Raw genomic sequence first — 22,438 nt, 5'->3', positions numbered from 1 at the left:
GTGAAGGTCGCGTATAAATGTTTCCCTGCCTTTTTTTGGCAAATTAACACGATTTCCCCCATAGGAGGCAGTACCAAATGGATGGACATTTCATCATTGTGTCGGTGGAACAGCTTCATTTCGTCTTGCATTTCCCCTGGCACCACCGACCAGCTCCCATTGAGGACACAGCTTTTTATTACTGATAGCACCGGGTCCTGGCTAGTCCAGGTCCTGATCTGGCAAGCCATGACGGGTGACCCCCCGCTCTCAAAAGCATCCATTACAAGAAGCAAGTCTGTGGGTTGCACCATTTCCACCCCGGTGGTGGGCAATGGTAGCCGACTCAGGGCATCCGCACAGTTCTCAGTGCCTGGTCTGTGGCAGATAACATAATCTCACAGCCCATATTTGGATGCAGAATGAAGCATTGGTGTTCATACCTTTGCTTTCTGAGAACAACGAAATGAGCAGCTTGTGGTCGGTTTCGAGCTCGAACCGGAGCCCAAATAGGTATTGGTGCATTTTCTTAACCCCATATACGCATGCTAATGCTTCTTTTTCAACCAATACTGTAGGCTTTTTTAGCCTTAGATAAGCTTCTGGATGCATATGCAACCGGTTGCAGTTTGCCTGACCCATTGGCTTGCTGTAACACACACCCGAGCCCATACGAAAATTCATCGCAAGCTAGTACTAAACGTTTACATGGGTCATACAGTACAAGTAACTTGTTAGAACATAGCAGGTTTCTGGCCTTGTTAAAGGCTGGCTCTTGAGCTTTATCCCAAATCCATGCGTAGCAATAAATGCAATGGTTCCAGCAAAGTGCTCAACCCCAGTAGAAAGTTAGAAAAATAGTTGAGGAGTCCCAGGAACGAATGCAGCTCCGTCACATTCTGTGGTCTGGGTGCATTCTTGATGGCCTCCATCTTGGAGTCTGTGGGTCTGATGCCGTCTGCCGTAATCTTTCTCCCCAGGAATTTGACCTCTGGCGCCAGGAAAACACACTTGGAGCGTTTCAACCTGAGTCCCACTCTGTCCAGTCGCTTGAGAACCTCTTCCAGGTTGTGCAAGTGTTCGGTGGTGTTGCGACCAGTGATCAAGATATCGTCTTGGAACACCACGGTGCGCGGAACCGATTTCAGCAGATTCTCCATGTTCTTCTGGAAGATGACCGCAGCCGAGCGAATCCCAAAGGGGCCTCTGTGGTATATGAACAGTCCTCTCTGCGTGTTGATACACGTCAATTGTTTTGATGGTTCAGCCAGCTCCTGTGTCATGTAAGCAGAGGTTAGATCCAGCTTGGTGAATGAATTCCCCCCTGCTAGCGTTGCAAACAGGTCATCCGCTTTGGGTAGTGGGTACTGGTCCTGTAACGAGACTCGGTTGTTCGTTACCTTCTAGTCCCCACAGATTCTGACCGTCCCATCGCTTTTCAATACCGGAACAATTGGACTGGCCCACTCGTTGAACTCAACTGGCGATATGATCCCCTCTCGTTGAAGTCTGTCCAGCTCGATCTCTACTTTCTCTCGCACCATGTATGGAACCGCTCGGGCCTTGTGATGAACGGGTCGTGCATCAGGGACTAGATGGATCTGCACTTTGGCGCCTGTGAAGTTGCCGATGCCTGGCTCGAATAACGACAGGAATTTGTTTAGCACTTGGGCGCACGAGGCATCATCCTCCGAAGACAGAGCTTTGATGTCGTCCCAGTTCCATCGGATCTTTCCTAGCCAGCTTCTGCCGAACAGTGTTGGGCCATCGCCTGGTACAATCCATAGTGGTAAATCATACACAGCTCCATCATACGATACCTTCACTGCCTCACTGCCAATGACTGGTATGAGCTCTTTGGTGTAATTGCGCAGCTTGGTGTGAACTGGGCTTAGTTTTGGCCTTTGTGCCTTGTTGGCTCATAATTGACTGACTTGCCCCTGTGTCCAATTCCATGGAAACTGGAATGCCATTTAATTCGACTTTTAACATTATTGGAGGGCTTTTGGTGGTGAAGGTGTGTACCCCATACACTTCCTCTTCAGCCTCGGGTTGAGTTGCCTCTCTTACTTGTTCAGCGTGATTTACGCCGGATCGGTCATTTTCTGCCGACTCTGCCACGTGGTGAGTCGCAGCACGTTTGCACATTTGCTGGAGGTGCCCCATTGTTCCGCAGCCTTTGCACACGTAGTGCTTAAATCGACATTGATGGGCCCGATGATTACCCCTGCAGCGCCAACATGGTGCTAATGGATTCGCATTCACGCACCACAGCGGGCTCTGAGTCATCCTAGGTCTGGCCTCTGCAGGCGTGTAGGCCCTGCCATGTACAGTTCTACCTGCTGAAGGCGTTATTTTATGCACAGTACTTGCCGGTGAGTTCCGATGCTGCAATGATATCTGTTTAGTGTTATCGTTCGTGGACATAAAAGCCTGGGCTATCATGATGGCCTTGCTCAGATCTAGGGATTCGACAGACAGCAGTTTGCGAAGAACGACCTTGTGGCCGATTCCAAGCACGAAAAAGTCCCACAACACTTCCCCCAAAAATCCAGCAAATACACACGGTCCCGCAAGGTGTCTTAGGTCAGCGACATAGCTCGCCACGCCCTGGCCCTAGGAGCTGTGGTGCATATAAAAGCGATACCTGGCCATTAAGAATCTCCTTCAGCTTGAGGTGTTTCCGAACCAATTAATTGGTTCATTACATTGATTGCCATGCATACAATGTCTCTTTAAGTTCAGTTGGTTGCAGGTCTCCTTTAAGAGAACCCTGCTGGCTTTACCCCAATCAAATCCTTTGTTGGACACCACGTGTTGGTCCCTCAGCGTTGCACCTCGTGGTCTGGCCGCGGCCATCTTTTTTTTCAGCCACGCTGCACCGCGCTGCAGCAGGGACGCCATCTGCCTCTGTCCTCGAGGTCGACTGCCTTGATCCTTCTCTCCCGCAATTCTGCCACAAACGCTGGAAGAGTGCCAGTGAATTCGATCTTCCTCCCCAGGAGGCCTGCCACTGGAGCCGGGAAGGTAGTTTTAGGTCGTTCCAGTCGGATCATTGCCACGCAGTCATGATGAGTAGTGCCTCAGGTGCTGCACTGGTCTGTTCTCTGGTGCCTGGCCCAAGCGAAGGTGAGGTTTTGCTCTGCCTCTGAGCACGGGGGACATCGGTTGCTGGAGTGAAGAGGTCTTCCCATTTCCACTGGATCTTCCCCATCCACCTTCTTCCGAGTAGCATTGGACCATCACCTGCAACAATCCACAGAGGTAACTTGTGCACCACGCCATTATGGATTACACTTAGATCCGCACTACCAAGGACTGGGATCAGCTCCTTGGTGTAGGTGCACACTTTTCCTGTACTGGAACCAGCTCAGGTCATTTTTCATTCCATAGCCTCTCGAAGGCATCCTGGCTCATCACTGACTGGCTCGCTCCCGTGTCCACTTCCATGAAGACTGGAACGCCGTTTATCTTGACTTCCATCTTCACTGGAGGACAATCGGTGGTGCAGGTATACACTCCATACACTTCTTCTTGGGGCTGAGCTGCCTCTCTGGCCAAATCATCATACTCCCCGCTGGATTCAAAATCATCTACCGACTCCTCTGCTAGACGGTGAGTCATATTTCTTTTACACATACGCTGGAGGTGGCCCTTCGTGTTACAGGCTTTGCATACGTACTGTGCAAACCGACACTGGTGAGCCCTATGGTTTCCTCCACAATTCCAGCATGGTGCTACTTGATTAGCAACCCTTGGCGGACTCTGAGTTCTGGAACCTTCAGGTCTGTGCTCTCTGCCCTGGGCAGAGCCATGTTCTTGCCTGTGAAAGGCACCATTCTGTGTACAGTACTTGCCGGGTTTGAGTCTACAGGATGAATAATTTGCTTGGTGCTGCAGGTCGAGGTCATGAACGCCTGACTGATGCTGATGGCCTTCTGCAGGTTGACTGTGGTGTCGGCAGATAGTAGCTTGTGAAGGAGGTTCTCGTGGCCAATTCCCATAACGAAGATGTCTCGCAATGTTTCATTGAGGTGCGTGCCAAAATCACACGGTGCTGCAAGTCTCCTGAGGTCGGCAGCATATTTTGCAATCTATGCCTGGCCGTGAGGATGCTCTCTTTAGGTTTAGTTGGTCGTGGATTAGTTCATTCAGCTCATCGTATGTCTTATCCTTGGCCTTCGAGGGTGCCAGCAAGTCCCTGACGAGGCGGTAGACCTCGGGCCCACAACTGGTCAGCAGTATAGCCTTGAGCTTCTCCGCCGATGTGTCCATCTCCCCTGCCAGGTCGTTTGCCAAGAAATATAGCTCGAGCCTTTCCGTGAAGGCATCCCAATCATCACCCTCTGCAAAGTCTTTCAGTGTGCCAAGGTAGCCATAATCGCATGAAAGTCCGTATTCTCGTCGCCAGTTGTTATGTCTGTAATGTACCTATGAATGACTCCATGAGGCAATGTGTTGTATTCAAACTGTAGTGACCTTGGTCCTTTATTCGTAACTCCAGAGTGAGGCAGCTGTATGGTGGCTACCCTTTTATACAGCCCCTGCCACCAGGGCAGGAAACCCCGGTCTCCACCAGTTGCACCCTCCAGTGGTGCCAGCATAGTATATACACAGTGTAAACCTTATTGATAATACATCAGGTAACAAGTCTCCATCTTATGCAACTATACAGTGACTACACAGAGAGTATATCTATAGTCTGTATATATAAACGTTGTAAAATCGAATTTTCTCAAAATTCAAAGATTCCCCCTCTGTGTGAAGCAATCCTTAGGAAGGATCATTTTGGACTCACTTAAAATGAACTTTGGGATTGTTAAAAGATGCATGGGTCTGCAGGGGAAAGGAGCTGCATAAACCAGGGGACCACTAACCTCTGAAACGGCCAGTTTTGGGTATTGGAGCTGTCTGGGATATTCGAGCTAAAACAAATTGTCTGAGGAATTGTGTAAACTCTAAAACTCTGCTCCCCACGAAACATTAACACAGCAACAATTGACCCAGAGATAGCCAGCCATAACTCTAAGCATGAAACCCATCCAGGACAGGCATAATGTTAATCACCCATGCGGCCTGCATGGGAAACCCAGACCGAGGCAGACAACGTAAACACCAAAAATAATTTGTACAATCGCAACTCGAATTCAACCGATCGACACATCCCAAACAAATTACCATTAACGAGCCCGCCAAAATCCAACAAAGAATTACCAAGCCCAACAAAACTAATACTCGGGTTTGATTTGGCGCCCGGATTAAGAAAGGCTCTCAAGGTATAATTGAGGCCCTGTTTTACAGCCAACCAGCTTCGTATGCTTTCAGACCTGGCAAGATCAGCACGCCAACTTTCGTTAACCTGGTCCTTCAGAACATTGACCAAGACAGCATCGCAAACGACCAGGACACCAAGCACGCCGCAGCAGCAAGAGGCTCATGAAACGACCACCAAGATACTACCAGCAACCAAATTGGTAATATTGAGCCACCACGACCAACGATTTCCAAACCGAAGTCAACTCGCCGAAATCCCGAAGATTCGCAAGCTGGTTCCACTCTACAAGCTATCCCTGAGCAACCAATGGGTAAAACATTACCTAAAAGGACTGTAAAACCTACTCCTACGAGAAGAAAGTGGGGGCTCACCCCATAAATCCAATACGCGCCCTACCGCATCAGCGGACACCACCCAACTGAAGACTACGCAGTGAGAAGTCTTCCACGACGCTCGGGGTACGGCAAGCAGAAGTCCAGCGAACCCCGAAATCGCGAACCACCACTGACTGTGAATAAGAGGATTGGTGAGCATTATCCCTGTTGCCCGAGAGTTTAACCTAGTCAGATTTAGGCATTGGGGGGTGGGAGGTGTATTATCTTCTGTAACTCCTTTTGTATGTGTAATAAAGTGTTCCTTATTCTAGAGATTGTAAGTTTTAACATTGTACTTTCTTTCCGAAATAAAATCAAAGTTTCTTGCACCAAAACCAGTTGTCTGCTGCACTTTGTCACATCCCCAAACAAATCCAAAGTCTAGAACCCAGGGAGTGGGAGCGATTCGAACTGCTCAGAATGTCAGAGGTGAACCTGACACCACACCACTCCCTACAGCGCTCCCAATTTGGTGCAACCGTCTGTCGTTCTCTGTTGTGTTAGTTTGTAAAACTTGTTGACAGCCTGCCCAAAGAGGTTCAGTGGACCAGACAGTCACTTAAACTTAAACATGTCACTTTGTGGTCTGATAACTACAGCTCCTGCCTTGTTTATCATAGTCATAAAGTGAATCAATTGTATCTGTGTCTCTGCAAGAATAATTTCCTCCTGCATTCTGTTCAGCTCACAGCTTATCTTAAAAGTTCATTTATCATCATCATCATCATCACCATCATAGGCAGTCTCTCGGAATCGAGGAAGACTTGTTTCCATTCGTAAAATAAGTCCTTAGGTGGCTGAACAGTCCAATACGAGAACCACAGTCCCTGTCACAGCTGGGACAGATAGTCGTTGTGGGAAAGGGAGGGTGGGACTGGTTTGCCGCATGCTCCTTCCGCTGCCTGCGCTTGATTTCTGCATGCTCTCGGCAATGAGAATCGAGGTGCTCAGCATCCTCCCGGATGTACTTCCTCCACTTAGGGCGGTCTTTGGCCAGGGACTCCCAGGTGTCAGTGGGGATGTTGCACTTTATCAGGGAGGCTTTGAGGGTGTCCTTGTAACGTTTCCTCTGCCCTCCTTTGGCTCGTTTGCAGTGAAGGAGTTCCGAGTAGAGCGCTTGCTTTGGGAGTCTCGTGTCTGGCATGCGAACAATTTGGCCCGCCCAGCGGAGCTGGTAGCATGTCTTTAGAAACATAGAAACATAGAAAATAGGTGCAGGAGTAGGCCATTCGGCCCTTCGAGTCTGCACCACCATTCAATAAGATCATGGCTGATCATTCCCTCAGTACCCCTTTCCTGCTTTCTCTCCATACCCCTTGATCCCCTTAGCCGTAAGGGCCATATCTAACTCCCTCTTGAATATATCCAATGAACTAGCATCAACAACTCTCTGCAGCAGGGAATTCCACAGGTTAAAACTCTCTGAGTGAGGAAGTTTCTCCTCATCTCAGTCCTAAATGGCCTACACCTTATCCTAAGACTGTGTCCCCTGGTTCTGGACTTCCCCAACATCGGGAACATTCTACCCGCATCTAACCTGTCCCGTCCCGTCAGAATCTTATATGTTTCTATGAGATCCCCTCTCATCCTTCTAAACTCCAATGTATAAAGACCCAGTTGATCCAGTCTCTCCTCATATGTCAGTCCAGCCATCCCGGGAATCAATCTGGTGAACCTTCGCTGCACTCCCTCAATAGCAAGAACGTCCTTCCTCAGATTAGGAGACCAAAACGGAACACAATATTTAATGTGAGGCCTCACCAAGGCCCTGGACAACTGCAGTAAGACTCCCTGCTCCTATACTCAAATCCCCTAGCTATGAAGGCCAACATACCATTTGCCTTCTTCACCGCCTGCTGGACCTGCATGCCAACTTTCAATGACTGATGTACCATGACACCCAGGTCTCGTTGCACCTCACCTTTTACTAATCTGTCACCATTCAGATAATAATCTGCCTTCCTGTTTTTACCACCACAGTGGATAACCTCACATTTATCTACATTATACCGCATCTGCCATGCATTTGCCCACTCACCTAACCTGTCCAAGTCACCCTGCAGCCTCTTAGCGGGACCCTCACAGCTCACACCGCCATATGTGTCATATGCAAACTTGGAGCTATTAACACTCAATTCCTTCATCTAAATCATTGATGTATATTGTAAAGAGCTGGGGTCCCAGCACTGAGCCCTGTGGCACTCCACTAGTCACCGCCTGCCATTCTGAAAAGGACCTGTTTATCCCGACTCTCTACTTCCTGTCTGCCAATTCCTATGTGGTTAGTGCTTCAATGCTGGGGATTGTTGGCCTGGTTGAGGATGCTAACGTTGGTGCGTCTGTCCTCCATAGGGATTTGCAAGATCTTGCGGAGACATCGTTGGTGGTATTTTTCCAGCAACTTGAGGTGTCTACTGTACATGGTCCATGTCTCTGAGCCATACAGGAGGGCGGGTACCACAACCTGTAGAGCATAAGTTTATTTAAATGTCCAGTTGGCTCCTTGAAGCATGCGGGGACACAAAGCCTGCTCACTTTCTTACGATTGGTCAATTTACAAAGCTGCTGTTGTGTTCATTGTCTATTTATTTGTTACAGCTCAGTGGACGGGCATTAGGACCCTGCAGGAGCTATTCACAGTTGCTGTACTCATGCTGGCTCATGCCGGTTTGGGGACAGAATTTTGGGTTGTATAAAAGCACAGTTAAGTTACATTACTGCTGGCTCAGTTTGTCAGTTATTTACACGTACACAGCAGCTGCCTTTACAGTACAGCAGCTTAACCCTTTAATGTCGGCTTACTTTAAGTTAAGTGTGTTTCTGTCACAGGTCTGGCTACCCCACTACCTTACCGGCGAGCGGGAGAGGGGAATTCGGCTAAAGGAGGCGGCATCCGGGGAACTAGGTAAGTGTTGATGTTGGGGCAGGAGAGGTGTGGGGGGGTGAGCCCGGTGCAAAGGAGGTGCAAAGTGTAGGACCCCACCTCCCCCAACGGTAAAAATTGGACGATTAAATATAAAAACTCAGCTGGCGAAAAGAGCTGGGCAGGAAAAGGTTCATTCTTACATTGCAGCTAAACCATCCGATATCATGAGGGACATTCAGCAGAAGAGAGACATTCACACCGTCAATGGTTTCCTGTCTGAAAAGCCACAGGAACATTCATATATCCATTGACCTTAAGGGGTTACATTGTTTAAAGAACGTACCCGGGACTGTGGCCCCAGAAAGGCTGGTATCCGGGTCGGTGTGGACAATGGACGGACCCTGACCCATATGGGTGTGAATACTGATAGAAAACCTGTAGTGTATGGAGAAAGAGTCAGACTGAACACTGTGAGCTCAAAGTAAAGTGTGACCGTAGTCTTTTGTTGCAGGTCTCCAGAGTGCCTCTCCAACCTGTGAAGCCTCCTTAAATACCTGTGCTCCCAAGGGATTATGGGATCCCTTGGGACCCCGGGGAATGAGCCTTCTGGTGGCTGTGCAGAGTATATACAAGTCCAGATACATAACAAAACCAACCTTGTAAAGGACCTCATTACAAGCATCAACAATAACTCGCGACGGGGAATAATCAGCTATCAAGGGTCCACATTTGATGTGGCCATCACATTAAATCTGTTGCAGCAGAACACAACAATACAAGAACAGCAACAGAAGCCAGCCAGTCTTCGGGACACAAGCTACAACCAAGGAACGGGTTTACAGTCAACCTCAGAAGATAGCCAAGGAATTGACGATTCTACATTTTGTTCCAGCCAAATCATAGAAGGGTTTTGTCATTGGGTTTTTGGGTAACTTTATGTGTAATACAGGTGCAGCGTCCAAAATCCGGAGATCCGGAATCTGGAATGTTCCGGACTCCGGACCGATCGGTAGCGGCGTCATCTGGACTCCGTAAAATGTTTGGGAATCCGGACCCGCCGACCCTGCCGACCTCTGGCCTCATCTCGCCGCCGCTGCCCTGACCTTGGGGGCCTCTTCACCTCTGCGGCGGGGTCCGGAACAGCTCCTCCTTGGCAGGCCGGCGGCCTGAACAGGTCCACGGCGGTGACCCCCCACCCTTTCTGACGTTCCGAAATCTGGAAATACCCGAACCGGGGCCTTTATTGCAAAGGGGATGGAGTATAAAAGCAGGGCAGTCTTGCTGCAGCTATACAGGGTATTGGTGAGGCCACACCTGGAACACTGCGTGCAGTTTTGGTTTCCTTTTTTCCGAAAGGATATACTTGCTTTGGAGGCAGTTCAGAGAAGGTTCACTAGGTTGATTCCGGGGATGAGGGGGTTGACTTATGAGGAAAGGTTGAAGAGGTTGGGCCTCTACTCATTGGAATTCAGAAGAATGAGAGATGATCTTATCGAAACGTATAAGATTATGAGGGGGCTTGACAAGGTGGATGCAGAGAGGATGTTTCCACTGAATGGGGGAGACTAGAACTAGAGGGCATGGTCTTAGAATAAGGGGCCGCCCATTTAGAACTGAGATGAGGAGAAATTTCTTCTCTCGGAGGGTTGTAAATCTGTGGAATTCGCTGCCTCAGAGAGCTGTGGAAGCTGGGACATTGAATAAATTTAAGACAGAAATAGACAGTTTCTTAAAAGATAAGGGATTAAGGGGTTATGGGGAGCGGGAAGGGAAGTGGAGCTGAGTCCATGATCGGATCAGCCATGATCGTATTAAATGGCGGAGCAGGCTCGAGAGGCCGTATGGCCTACTCCTGTTCCTAATTCTTATGTTTTTATGTTCTTATTACTTCTCCATCCTGTGTCAGCGAATAGTTCATTATCACACAAAGGTGTTTTGATGTGGTAAAGTTTCAGGCTTATCAGCATTATGAAAGGTTGCCGAACAGGTTTTACTCCAGCAACAATTTTGACTAACATCTCCAAAGAATGAAGTGTTATGTCTATAATGAGTGACTCCACGCGCAATGTGCTGTGCTCAAACTGGTCCTTTATTCATAACTCCAGAGTGAGGCAGCCGCATGATGGGCAGCCTTTTATACAGTCTCTGCCACCGGGGCAGGAAACCCCGGTCTCCACCAGTTGCACCCTCTAGTGGTGCCAGCATAATATATACACAGTGTAAACCTTATTGGTAGTACATCAGGTAAACAAGTCTTCGCCTTATGCAACTATACAGTGACTACACAGAGAGTAGATCTATAGTCTGCATATATAACAGGAACCGTTCCCAATTTGGTAGAACCGCGGGCATTAGCTGTTGTGTTGGTTTGTAAGACTTGTTGACAGCCTGCCCAAAGAAGTTCAGTGGACCAGGCATTCACTTAAACTTAAATAAACACATGTCATTGTGTGGTCAGATAACTATGTTTAGCATAGTCATAAAGTGAATCAATTGTATCTGTGTCTCTGCAAGAATAATTTCCTCCTGCATTCTGTTCAGCTCACAGCTTATCTTAAAAGTTCATTTATCATCATCATCATCGTCATAGGCAGTCCCTCGGAATCGAGGAAGACTTGCTTCCATTCGTAAAGTAAGTCCTTAGGTGACTGAACAGTCCAATACGAGAACCACAGTCCCTGTCACAGGTGGGACAGATAGTCATTGAGGGAAGGGGAGGGTGGGACTGGTTTGCCGCACGCTCCTTCCGCTGCCTGCGCTTGATTTCTGCACGCTCTCGGCGACGAGACTCGAGGTGCTCAGCGCCCTCCCGGATGCACTTCCTCCACTTAGGGCAGTCTTTGGCCAGGGACTCCCAGGTATCAGTGGGGATGTTGCACTTTATCATGGAGCCGTCTGCCCTCATGTGGATGTAAAAGATCCCAAGGTACTATTTCGAAGAAGAACAGGGGAGTTCTTTCCGGTGTCCTTTGGCCAATATGTATGCCTCAAATCGATATAACAAAAGCAGATTATCTGGTCATTATCACATTGCTGTTTGTGAGCTAATAGATTGGGAGAAAAAAAGAGATACCAGTTCGAGAGATAATAGATTGTAAAATAAAAGCAAGTGATGTCTTCAGCAGACAGTGTGGAGTGGGGTTGGAAGAGGGCAAAGCCCTTTTCCGATGAGGCCAATGAGGCCCTTGTCCAGGAGATGCACTCCCGGTGGGCTGAATTAACCCAAGGTGGCAGTGGGAAACCTCTACCCTGGGCCTACCGGAAAATTTGGTCCGAAATAGCGGACGTCATCGTCTCGGTATCCCATGAGGCAAGGGGGCCTGACTGGTGCCGAAAGCGCTGGAACTGCCTGGTCATTTCAGCCAGTGTAATTACAGAGTTTATATTGTATTGATGAAGAGTGTAATTATAATTATAAGAGTAAATCTCCTGGAATTAATTAATTGTTATAAATGTTGCAAATTCTTTACATACATACATACATGCATACATATATATATATATATATATACATATACATATTTCCTGCTAGTGTCTGGACAGGGCTGTGAACCTGTGCCCTTTTTAAGTCTCTCTGGCTGCTGCAGTATAGAGAGATGTGTCAAGCTGCAGCTCATAGACACACTGAGCTTTGTTACAACCATGCATCAATTGTTGATCCTATTTGCATGTAACGTTTGAAACTGTTGTGTCTCCATGATGCGACCGAGTCAATTAGCTTATGCCATGCTCTTTTCACACTTGCAAAAGAAGATCTGCAACAACAGGTCGGAGCGGAGGTGCACCAGAGGGGCCCTGCTCAGCTGCAACCGCTGACTGATGTTGAGGAGCGTGCTGCGGGTGCTTGAGGCTACGCACAGTCGCTCGGCCACCACCCGTGGTGTTGCGGAAGCCGGCTACGCGTCACGTGAGTAATGTGTCAGTTTTAAAGTAATGTAACGTCCTGTAATTGTAATGCAATATACGAATGATGCAGCCTTTGTGGCACTCTCAGGTTGACAACTTAAGAATGTAAGCAATAAGAGCAGGGGCAGGACATCTGGCCATCTGGCCCCCTTCTCTGTGCACTTCCCCCCCCCGCCCCTCCCCCACCATAAACCCTCACTCCCTTATTCTGTCCATCTGTGACAGCTTTCTGGGGCAGCGAAATCCACATGGTGCATTGATATTTAGCGTCTCTCTGTCATGTGTACCCTTGTGTTCGCATAAGCTCAATAAACTCGATTGTGCTTGGAAGGGCAACCGGACGGGCACGTGGAGGGCACACCTGCTTCTGCACCCGCGGGTGTCATTCACCCCGGGAGGTGCACAACAGGAAGAGGGGGAATATGTTGTGGAGCCCGTGGAGGCGGATGAACCTGCGGCCACTTTGCATTTCGCTCTTGCGACAGAAGAGGCATCCGGGACCGAGCGGCGCGCAGCCGGCAAGGCCGAGGCGCGCAATAGTGCGCTCGGCGACCCCCACGGAGGTCGGGTCAGCGAGTTCAAGCACTCGCCTACCACGGACGATCGGTCGGAGGGCTAGGTCTCCCCTGTGCGAGGAGACGGTCGCGATGAGCCCGCGAGCATCGCCAGGCTTTTTGCTCAGTTCACGCGGGACTTTTCCCAGGTGTCCTGCTGCCCGAGCGGAGGTAGGCGCGGCAGGTGCTGGAGATCGGTGCCGCCAATGCCGCGCGCGTTGTTGGCTGAGCGCGGCGCGCGTTGTTGGCTGAGCGCGGCGCTGCACCCCAAGGTGCCGTGATCGGGCCGAACACTCGAGCGGGTCGGGAGGAAGCACTTCCTTGTGACTCGGAAGGCGATGCCCCAGCTTCATCTTCCCCCCCCCCCAACACCCCACCCCCCCCCCCCCCCCGCCCCCCAACAGCCGATCGCGGCACCATCAGCCCCACCTACGGCACGAAGTCTTGCCGTTGCCCGCTGCATGCCAGGGTTGTCTCGGTCCCCGGGGACAAAAACGGGTGGGTAGGGCTAGGACACGGGGGGGAACAGGATCTGGACGGAAACATGGCTGCAGGTAGGGAGGGGGATGTTTTGTTATTGTTTTTTTTATCTTATATTGCTGTTAATATTGTTGTTGCTGTTGTTACTGTTGGTTTATAGTTGGGGAGGGGTGGGGGGTGATTGGTTGTTAAAAATGATCTTGTTAAATTAATAACTTTTTAAATTGAATTTTACAATTGTTGTGCATTGTCTTATAATAACATAAGTTAAGTTAAACTAAAACATTAATGCAACTGTTGTACAACAATGGCCAGGCTCGAGTCCCTCGGTGGGAAACACCGCCATCCAGTGGTTATGCTTGGTTGCACAGCCTTGAGTTTCATAAACTCTTTTAAGGACTTGAAAGAACTCAGATAGGAACATAGAAAATAGGTGCAGGAGTAGGCCATTCGGCCCTTCGAGCCTGCACCACCATTCAATAAGTTCATGGCTGATCATTCCCTCAGTACCCCTTTCCTGCTTTCTCTCCATACCCCTTGGTCCCTTTAGCCATCAGGGCCATATCTAACTCCCTCTTGAATATATCCAATGAACTGGCAATAGAAACAGAGAAAATAGGTGCAGGACATAGAAAATAGATAATTCTGTGATCGCACGCACCGAGCGGGAAGCTGAATTCGCGGGGAGCACGGGGCCAGAGATCCACGGTCCTCTGTGAGTCCGGTTTCCCACAAGATGACCGAAACACGAGAGACACTGGTTTAGTAAAAATCTGCCCTCTGAGACCGAGATTGTGCCACCGATTATAGAAAGAAAGAAAGACTCGGATTTATATAGCGCCTTTCACGACCACCAGACGTCTCAAAGCACTTTACAGCCAATAAAGTACTTTTGGAATGCAGTCTCTGTTGTAATGTGGGAAATGCAGCAGCCAACTTGCGCACAGCAAGCTCCCACACACAGCAATGTGATAATGACCCAAGATTCTGTTTTTGTTATGTTGATTGAGGGATAAATATTGGCCTTGCCGTGTTGATGCTTCGAGTAGAGCGCTTGCTTTGGGAGTCTCGTGTCGGGCATGCGGACAATGTGGCCCGCCCAGCGAAGTTGGTCGAGTGTGGTCAGTGCTTCAATGCTGGGGATGTTGGCCTGATCGAGAACACTGACGTTGGTGCGTCTGTCCTCCCAATGTATCCTCCCACAGGTGAGCCCCAGGTGGGCAGAGGAAACGTTTCAAGGACACCCTCAAAGCCTCCTTGGTAAAGTGCAACATCCCCACCGACACCTGAGAGTCCCTGGCCAAAGACCGCCCTAAGTGGAGGAAGAGCATCCGGGAGGGCGCTGAGCACCTCGAGTCTCGTCGCCGAGAGCATGCAGAAAGCAAGCGCAGGCAGCGGAAGGAGCGTGCGGCAAACCAGTCCCACCCTCCCCTTCCCTCAACCACTGTCTGTCCCACCTGTGACAGAGACTGTAATTCCTGTATTGGACTGTTCAGTCACCTGAGAACTCACTTTGAGAGTGGAAGCAAGTCTTCCTCGATTTCGAGGGACTGCCTATGATAATGATGAAATATTGGCCAGGACACCGGGGTTAACTCCCCCGATCTTCTTCAAAATAATGCCATGGGATCTTTTACATCCACCTGAGGGAGGAGACGGGGCCTCGGTTTAAAATCTCATCCGAAAGTCGGCACCTCCGACAGTGCAGCACTCCCTCAGTACTGGCATTGGGAGTGCCAGCCTAGATTTTTGTGCTCAAGCTCCTGGATGGGACTATGAATCCACAACCTTCTGACTCAGAGGCAAGTGTGCTGCCCACTGAGCCACAACTAATATTAAGAAACATAAGGCTGGACTTTCCACAACGATCGCTATCGCCCAAAAGAGGGTGCTATTTCCAGCCATCGGGCTTTTTTTTATTTTTCAGGATCGCTGGAATATCGCCCATTTTAAAAACCGCTTGTTTCGCCTTTTTAATTTGGGCTATAGCCTTAGCGATATGAAATGGGCCTCAGCAATGTGAAATGGGCCTTAGCGATGTGAAATGGGCCTCAGCGATGTGAAATGGGCCTTAGCGATGTGAAATGGGCCTTAGCGATGTGAAATGGGCCTCAGCGATGTGAAATGGGCCTCAGCGATGTGAAATGGGCCTCAGCGATGTGAAATGGGCCTTAGCGATGTGAAATGGGCCTCAGCAATGTGAAATGGGCCTTAGCGATGTGAAATGGGCCTCAATGGGACTGGTTGGGCGACGATAAGGCAGACAAGAGAAGAGCCCATCTCGTGACCAGCTGTGGCTCGAAAACATCCGCTTTAATGAAGGACCTGCTGGCACCCGAGAAACCAGCAAGCAATTAGTTTGAGGAGTTGAGCACACAAGTGAGAGACCACCTGAAGCCAGCGAGCAGCCTACACATGGCCAGACACAGGTTCTACAACCACAGACGCTGTGTGGGCCAGAGCATACCCGACTTCGTGGCGGAACTTTGGAGGCTGGCTAGTTTATGTGAGTTCTCTGATGAACTAAGGAGAGAAGTACTGAGAGACTTTTTTATTGAAGGAATAGGCCACGCAGGCATATTCCGAAAGCTTATAGAGACCAAGAACTTGACCCTAGAGGCAGCAGCACTGGTCGCACAGACATTCTTGGCAGGAGAAGAAGAAACGAGGTTGATCTACACTGTGGGTACGACAACTAACGAAACATCGGAAAAAGGGGTTCACAGCGTGAAACAAGCTGCTACCCCCACACACAGACAAAGGCAGGAGAGCAGGCCCTCAACAGCAGCAGGCAGTGGCGCCAGAAGCCACCAAGGGCCACAGGAACAGCCGTTCACACCTCATCAACCCACAATGCGAGCAATCAACTGTAGACTGAGAGAAGCTCAAGAAAGATCAGCCAGACGCAGCTCATCCTTCGGAAACAATGGAAGCGGTCTGTGCTGGAGATGTGAGGGAAGGCACTCAACATGCTGTTTGCAGAAACTGCAACTATACAGGGCATCTGGCTCACATGTGCAGAAAAACAGCAGCTCGGCTGGTATACGAATCGGAAGGGTTGGAAAGCGGACCAGAAGACGGTGGGAACAGTGCCCGGGACACCGAGGTACAGCAGGTCAACACGATCAATGTCCACTGTTCTTACAACAAGACGCCTCCAATAATGATGAAGGTCCTACTCAGCGGGATACTCGTCAACATGGACTTGGATAAGGGAGCGAGTCAATCTCTCAAGAGCGTCCAACAATTTGAACAGCTGTGGCCGCACAAAAGCAACAGACCAAAACTCACAAGGGTCGACATCAAACTAAGGACCTATACCAAAGAAATCGTCCCAGTCCTTGGCAGCGCCATGCTCTCAGTCACACACAAAGGGACGGTGAACCGACTTTCCCTGTGGATTGTCCCCGGAGATCTCCCAGCATTGCTGGGGAGAAGCTGGCTGGCAAAACTAAATTGGAAATGGGATGATGTTCACGCCATGTCATCAGAGAAACGGACCTCCTGCTCAACAGTTCTAAGTCGTTTTGAACATCTCTTTCAGCCAGGTGTGGGCACCTTCAAAGGGGCTAAAGTTAAAATCTACATCACACAGGATGCCAGACCGGTCCATCACAAGGCTAGATCTGTGCCCTATGTGGTGAGGGAAAAGATTGAACACGAACTGGACCGGCTTCTGCGGGAAGGCATTATTTCACCCGTGGAATTTAGCGACTGGGCAAGTCCCATCGTCCCCGTCATGAAGCCTGATGGATCCGTACGAATCTGTGGGGATTACAAGTCTATCATAAACAGAGTCTCCCTACAGGACCAATACCCGCTGCCCAGAGCGGAGGACCTATTTGCCACGTTGGCTGGAGGAAAACTTTTCTCGAAACTGGATCTCACATCTGCATATATGACGCAAGAATTGACCGAAGAGTCTAAGCTATTCACCACCATCAACACACATCGAGGACTTTTTATGTACAATCGATGCCCATTCGGCATCAGGTCGGCAGCTGCTATATTCCAGCGCAACATGGAGAGTCTGCTCAAGTCCATCCAGGGGACGGTTGTGTTTCAAGATGACATACTTATCACGGGCAGGGACACCGACTCCCACCTCTGCAATTTGGAGGAAGTACTAAGTCGATTGGATCGGGTAGGCCTAAGAGTTAAGAAATCCAAGTGTCTGTTTCTCGCGCCCGAGGTTGAATTTTTGGGCAGAAGGATTGCCGCTGATGGAATCTGCCCAACAGAGTCCAAAACAGAAGCAATTCGCCTGGCACCCAGGCCCCGGAATGTCTCAGAACTGCGCGCCTTTCTCGGGCTACTCAATTACTTTGGGAACTTTATGCAGAACTTGAGCACGCTGCTGGAGCCTCTCCACGTGCTACTCAGGAAGGGGTGCGATTGGTTTTGGGGGGACGCCCAAGAACGCGCCTTCAATAAGGCATGCAACCTTCTATGTTCCAACAGTGTTTTAGCCTTTTTTGACCCAGGTAAAAAGCTAGTCCTTAGGTGTGATGTGTCAGCGTTTGGGGTCGGGTGCGTTTTGCAACATGTCAATAGTGCGGGTAAATTACAACCCATTGCTTATGCCTCCAGGTCACTTTCGCGGGCGGAGCACTGGTACGGTATGGTTGAGAAGGAGGCGCTCACGTGCGTGTACGGTGTCAAAAAGATGCGGGGCCAAGTTCGCATTAGAAATCGACCACAAACCCCTCACGTCCCTGCTATCCAAGAGCAAGGCAATAAACGGCAACGCCTCGGCGCGCATTCAACGGTGGGCACTCATGCTGGTGTCTTACGACTACACAATAAGGCACAGACAACTGTGCTGATGCGCTTAGCAGGCTACCCCTGGCGACCATGGAAGGGTCCGACGAACAGGACTGTGAGATGGTCACGGCAATCAATGCCTTTGAATCCACAGGTTCGCCCATGACGGCTCGCCAAATCAGAGCCTGGACGACCAGCGACCCCACGTTATCCTTAGTCAAAAGATGTGTTTTAACTGGTGACTGGGCAGAGGTTCGCGATGCCTGCCCCGAGGAGATCAAACCTTTCCATAGGCGCATGCATGAACTATCACTACAGGCAGACTGCCTGATGTGGGGCAGCCGAGTAGTTATGCCTTTGCGAGGCAGAGAGGCGTTTGTCCGGGAGCTCCACCACGAGCACCCGGGGATTGTTCTCATGAAGGCCATAGCCAGATCCCACGTCTGGTGGCCTGGTATTGACGCAGACTTGGAGCTCTGCGTCCGAAGGTGCATCATTTGTGCCCAACTCAGCAATGCCCCAAGGGAGGCCCCCCCGAAGCCCCTGGCCCTGGCCCACCAAACCGTGGTCGCGGGTGCACTTAGACTATGCGGGCCCATTCATGGGCAAAATGTTCCTCGTAGTCGTCGATGCATTTTCAAAGTGGATCGAATGCACCATTTTATACTCGAGCACCACCTCCACCACTGTGGAGAGCCTTGGAACCATGTTTGCAACGCACGGCATTCCTGACATATTGGTCAGTGCTAATGGTCCGTGCTTCACCAGCGCAGAATTCCAAGATTTTATAGTTGACCACGGTATAAATCACGTTAAGACGGCACTGTTCAAGCCAGCCTCTAATGGCCAGGCGGAGCAAGCAGTGCAAATCATTAAACAAGGCATGCTTAAAATCCAAGGTCCCACGCTGCAGGGTCGCCTGTCGCGACTGCTGCTGGCATACAGATCTCGTCCGCATTCGTTGACTGGAGTTCCCCCCGCGCAACTATTGATGAAACGGACCTTAAAGACTAGGCTCTCGTTAATCCTCCCAGACATGCATGAAATTGTTGAGGCAAAGCGCCGGAAGCTAACTGAGTACCATGACCGAAATTCGAGGGGGAGGTGGAATGAGATAGGGGACAAAGTGTTTGTGCTAAACTATGGCAGGGGTCCCAAATGGCTTGCAGGGACAGTAACAGGCAAGGAAGGAAACAGGCTACTGGTGGTACAAATGGACAATGGCCAAACCTGCCGGAGGCATGTAGACCAAGTAAAAAGTAGATTCACCAACAACACTGCAGAACCAGAGGCAGACTACAATGTGGAACTCACACCACACCTGGTGGACAGACAGAGGGAACAACCTGAGGAAAGGGCAATCCCAACAGACAGCCCAGGCGAGATACCAACAATCATACTGAACGAAACAGACAGCCCAGGCGAGATACCAGCAATTACACCGAAAGAAGAACAGGCACCAAGGCAAACAACTGAACCACAACTAAGACGCTCCATGCGAGAGCATAGACCACCTGAGAGACTGAATCTATAAAGACAATAAGACCTTGGGGGAGGGTGATGTCATGTATCTCACACTACTGTATATAACTGTATCTTACCATGCTATACATGACTGTAACTAGATATGACCTGTAACCACAAGCATACCTTACCACCAGGGGTGCACTTGCAGGAGACACTGCATACCTGTTCCACACAGGTATATAAAGGCAGGTCTCAGGCAAGTGCGGCACTCGAGAGCTGAAAAATAAAGGTGCAGGTCCAGAGTGACCTTGACTTCAGCATGTGCCTCGTGTGAGTCTGTACTGCAGGGTCAGGACTTTACAGTCAACGTATTTACTGAGGCGTACGAAAGCTTGGGCCTGACGCTAAACATCCATAAGACAAAGGTCCTCCACCAGCCTGTCCTTGCCGCACAGCACTGCCCCCCAGTCATCAAGATCCACGGCGCGGCCCTGGATAACGTGGACCATTTCCCATATCTCGGGAGCCTCCTATCAACAAGAGCAGGCATTGACGACGAGATCCAACACTGCCTCCAGTGCGCCAGTGCAGCCTTCGGCCGTCTGAGGAAAAGAATGTTTGAAGACCAGGCCCTCAAAACTGCCACCAAGCTCATGGTCTACAGGGCTGTAGTAATACCCGCCCTCCTGTACGACTCGGAGACATGGACCATGTACAGTAGACATCTCAAGTCGCTGGAGAAATATCACCAACAATGTCTCCGCAAGATCCTACAAATCCCCTGGGAGGACAGACGCACCAACATTAGCGTCCTCGACCAGGCTAACATCCCCAGCATCGAAGCACTGACCACACTCGATCAGCTCCGCTGGGCGGGCCACATAGTTCACATGCCAGACAAGAGACTCCCAAAGCAAGTGCTCTACTCGGAGGTCCTTCACGGCAAACGAACCAAAGGTGAGCAGAGGAAATGTTACAGGGACACCCTCAAACCTCCCTAATAAAGTGCGACATCCCCACCGACACCTGGGAGTTCCTGGCCAAAGACCGCCCTAAGTGGAGGAAGTGCATCCGGGAGGGCGCTGAGCACCTCGAGCCTCATTGCCGAGAGCGTGCAGAAACCAAGCGCAGACAGCGGAAGGAGCGTGCGGCAAACCAGTCCCACCCTCCCCTTCCCTCAACCATTGTCTGTCCCATCTGTGATAGAGACTGTGGCTCTCGTATTGGACTGTTCAGCCACCAAAGAACTCACTTCAGGAGTGGAAGCAAGTCTTCCTCGACTCCGAGGGACTGCCTATGATGATGATGATGGACCAGAGGGGGGGAAATCCATGATTAATATTAACCCTGACATTACAGCAATGTACTTGTATGTAACTTTTCTCATTTTATTTAAATTACATCGAAGGAATTGTTGTCCTCTCCTGATAACTAACTTATGCAACATGCAGCACACCACAATGAACTCTGCGACTTGCTCAGGGTGGTATTGTAGGTTGCCTCCTGAGTGGTCCAGGCATCTGATGCGCTGCCTTTTCGACGATATTGCGTGGGGCTATATGGCTTTTATTGTAGCGCTTCTCGGCTTCTGTCTGGGGCTTACGCGGTGGGGAGGGGCGTGTCATGAGCCAGCTGGCAAGGCCATATCCTTTATCCCCCAGCATCCAACCGTGACCTTGTGGCTGACTCTTAAACAGGACAGAGACAGTGCTCTCACGCAAGATGTGCGCATCATGGATGCTCGCTGGAAAATTTGCATTTACTGCCATGATTATTTGCTTGTGGTGGACAACGAGCTGCACATTCAGGGATGGAATCCCTTTCGGTTCCGAAACACCCCTGCATCCTGCAAAGGTGCTCGCAGGGCGATGTGCGTACAGTCTATTGCTCCCTGCACCTTGAGGAAGTTTGCTATTTGAGAAACCCAATGCCCGCCCAGTCTGTGTCTCCCTGGTCATAGGGAAGTTTATAAAGCCCATCCTGTGTGTGTATAAAGGGCTTCAGTCAGCTGTCGAATGCAGCAATGTGTGGCGTGCTGAGAGATACCGCAAATGTCGCCACCTGAGGCCTGAAAGGGGCCCGATGCGTATAAGGAAAGTGCCACAGTAACCTTAACCTCAACGAGCAGTGCGGTCCTGCTGGTGCTGGTAGGCTGCAGATCTCCCTTGATGAGCTGGCATATCTCACTGATGACCTCCTTTCGGAATCGCAGCTTCCTAACGCACGTGTTATTGGACAAGTCCAGGTGTGATCGGTTATCCCTGTAAATGCGTTGGGTGTAAGGTCTCCTCCTTGTGAACAGTCTGCCACCTCTTTGGGCACATAATGCTCTTCAATAAACCTTCTCCCATCTCTAGTCTGCAGCATGTGATTAGTCATCAATACTGGTTGAGAAGTTACAAGCCCCATCACTATAAATGCCCTAATCTGTCTCCTTAAATTGTCCTCAACAAATACAATATAAACTGCAAATTAACCACAATGTGGTTAGATGATTGTCAAGATTCAAAAACACCCTTAAAGTCACTCACAAATTGCTTTTCCTGACAACCATTTCAAGCAACCTTTTATTAAAGATCATCCGAGTCACAACATGGTGCGTCATTTGAGGCGAACAATCATTTGGGCGAATTATGGGCGAAATGCCGAAAGTTGCGATAAATGGGCGATAATCGGGCGCTAGTTCAGCAAATATGGGGGATAGCCTGAATCTCGGCGCTTATATGGGCGATAAATGGGCGATGATGTGTCGAAAGTCTAGCCCGTAGAATAG

The 22,438-nt window shown here is 49.9% G+C and overlaps 1 long non-coding RNA gene across 2 annotated transcripts in view; it reads left to right on the top strand.

Annotated features, from left to right (window-relative positions):
* LOC139229134 (uncharacterized) overlaps positions 1-12,354 on the top strand; it is a 44,203-nt gene extending 31,849 nt beyond the window's left edge. For both annotated transcript variants that reach the window (XR_011587659.1, XR_011587658.1), the window contains exons 2-3: positions 8,458-8,533; positions 12,248-12,354. This is a non-coding gene — a long non-coding RNA (uncharacterized lncRNA). The remainder of the gene's footprint in view (positions 1-8,457; positions 8,534-12,247) is intronic.
* The last annotated feature ends 10,084 nt before the right edge of the window (positions 12,355-22,438 follow it).

The sequence above is a fragment of the Pristiophorus japonicus genome, chromosome 18 (assembly GCF_044704955.1).
Source record: "Pristiophorus japonicus isolate sPriJap1 chromosome 18, sPriJap1.hap1, whole genome shotgun sequence".
Classification (NCBI taxonomy): Eukaryota; Metazoa; Chordata; class Chondrichthyes; family Pristiophoridae; genus Pristiophorus; species Pristiophorus japonicus.
Note: the sequence above shows the minus strand (reverse complement) of the source record. Positions and strands in the feature narration are given on the sequence as shown.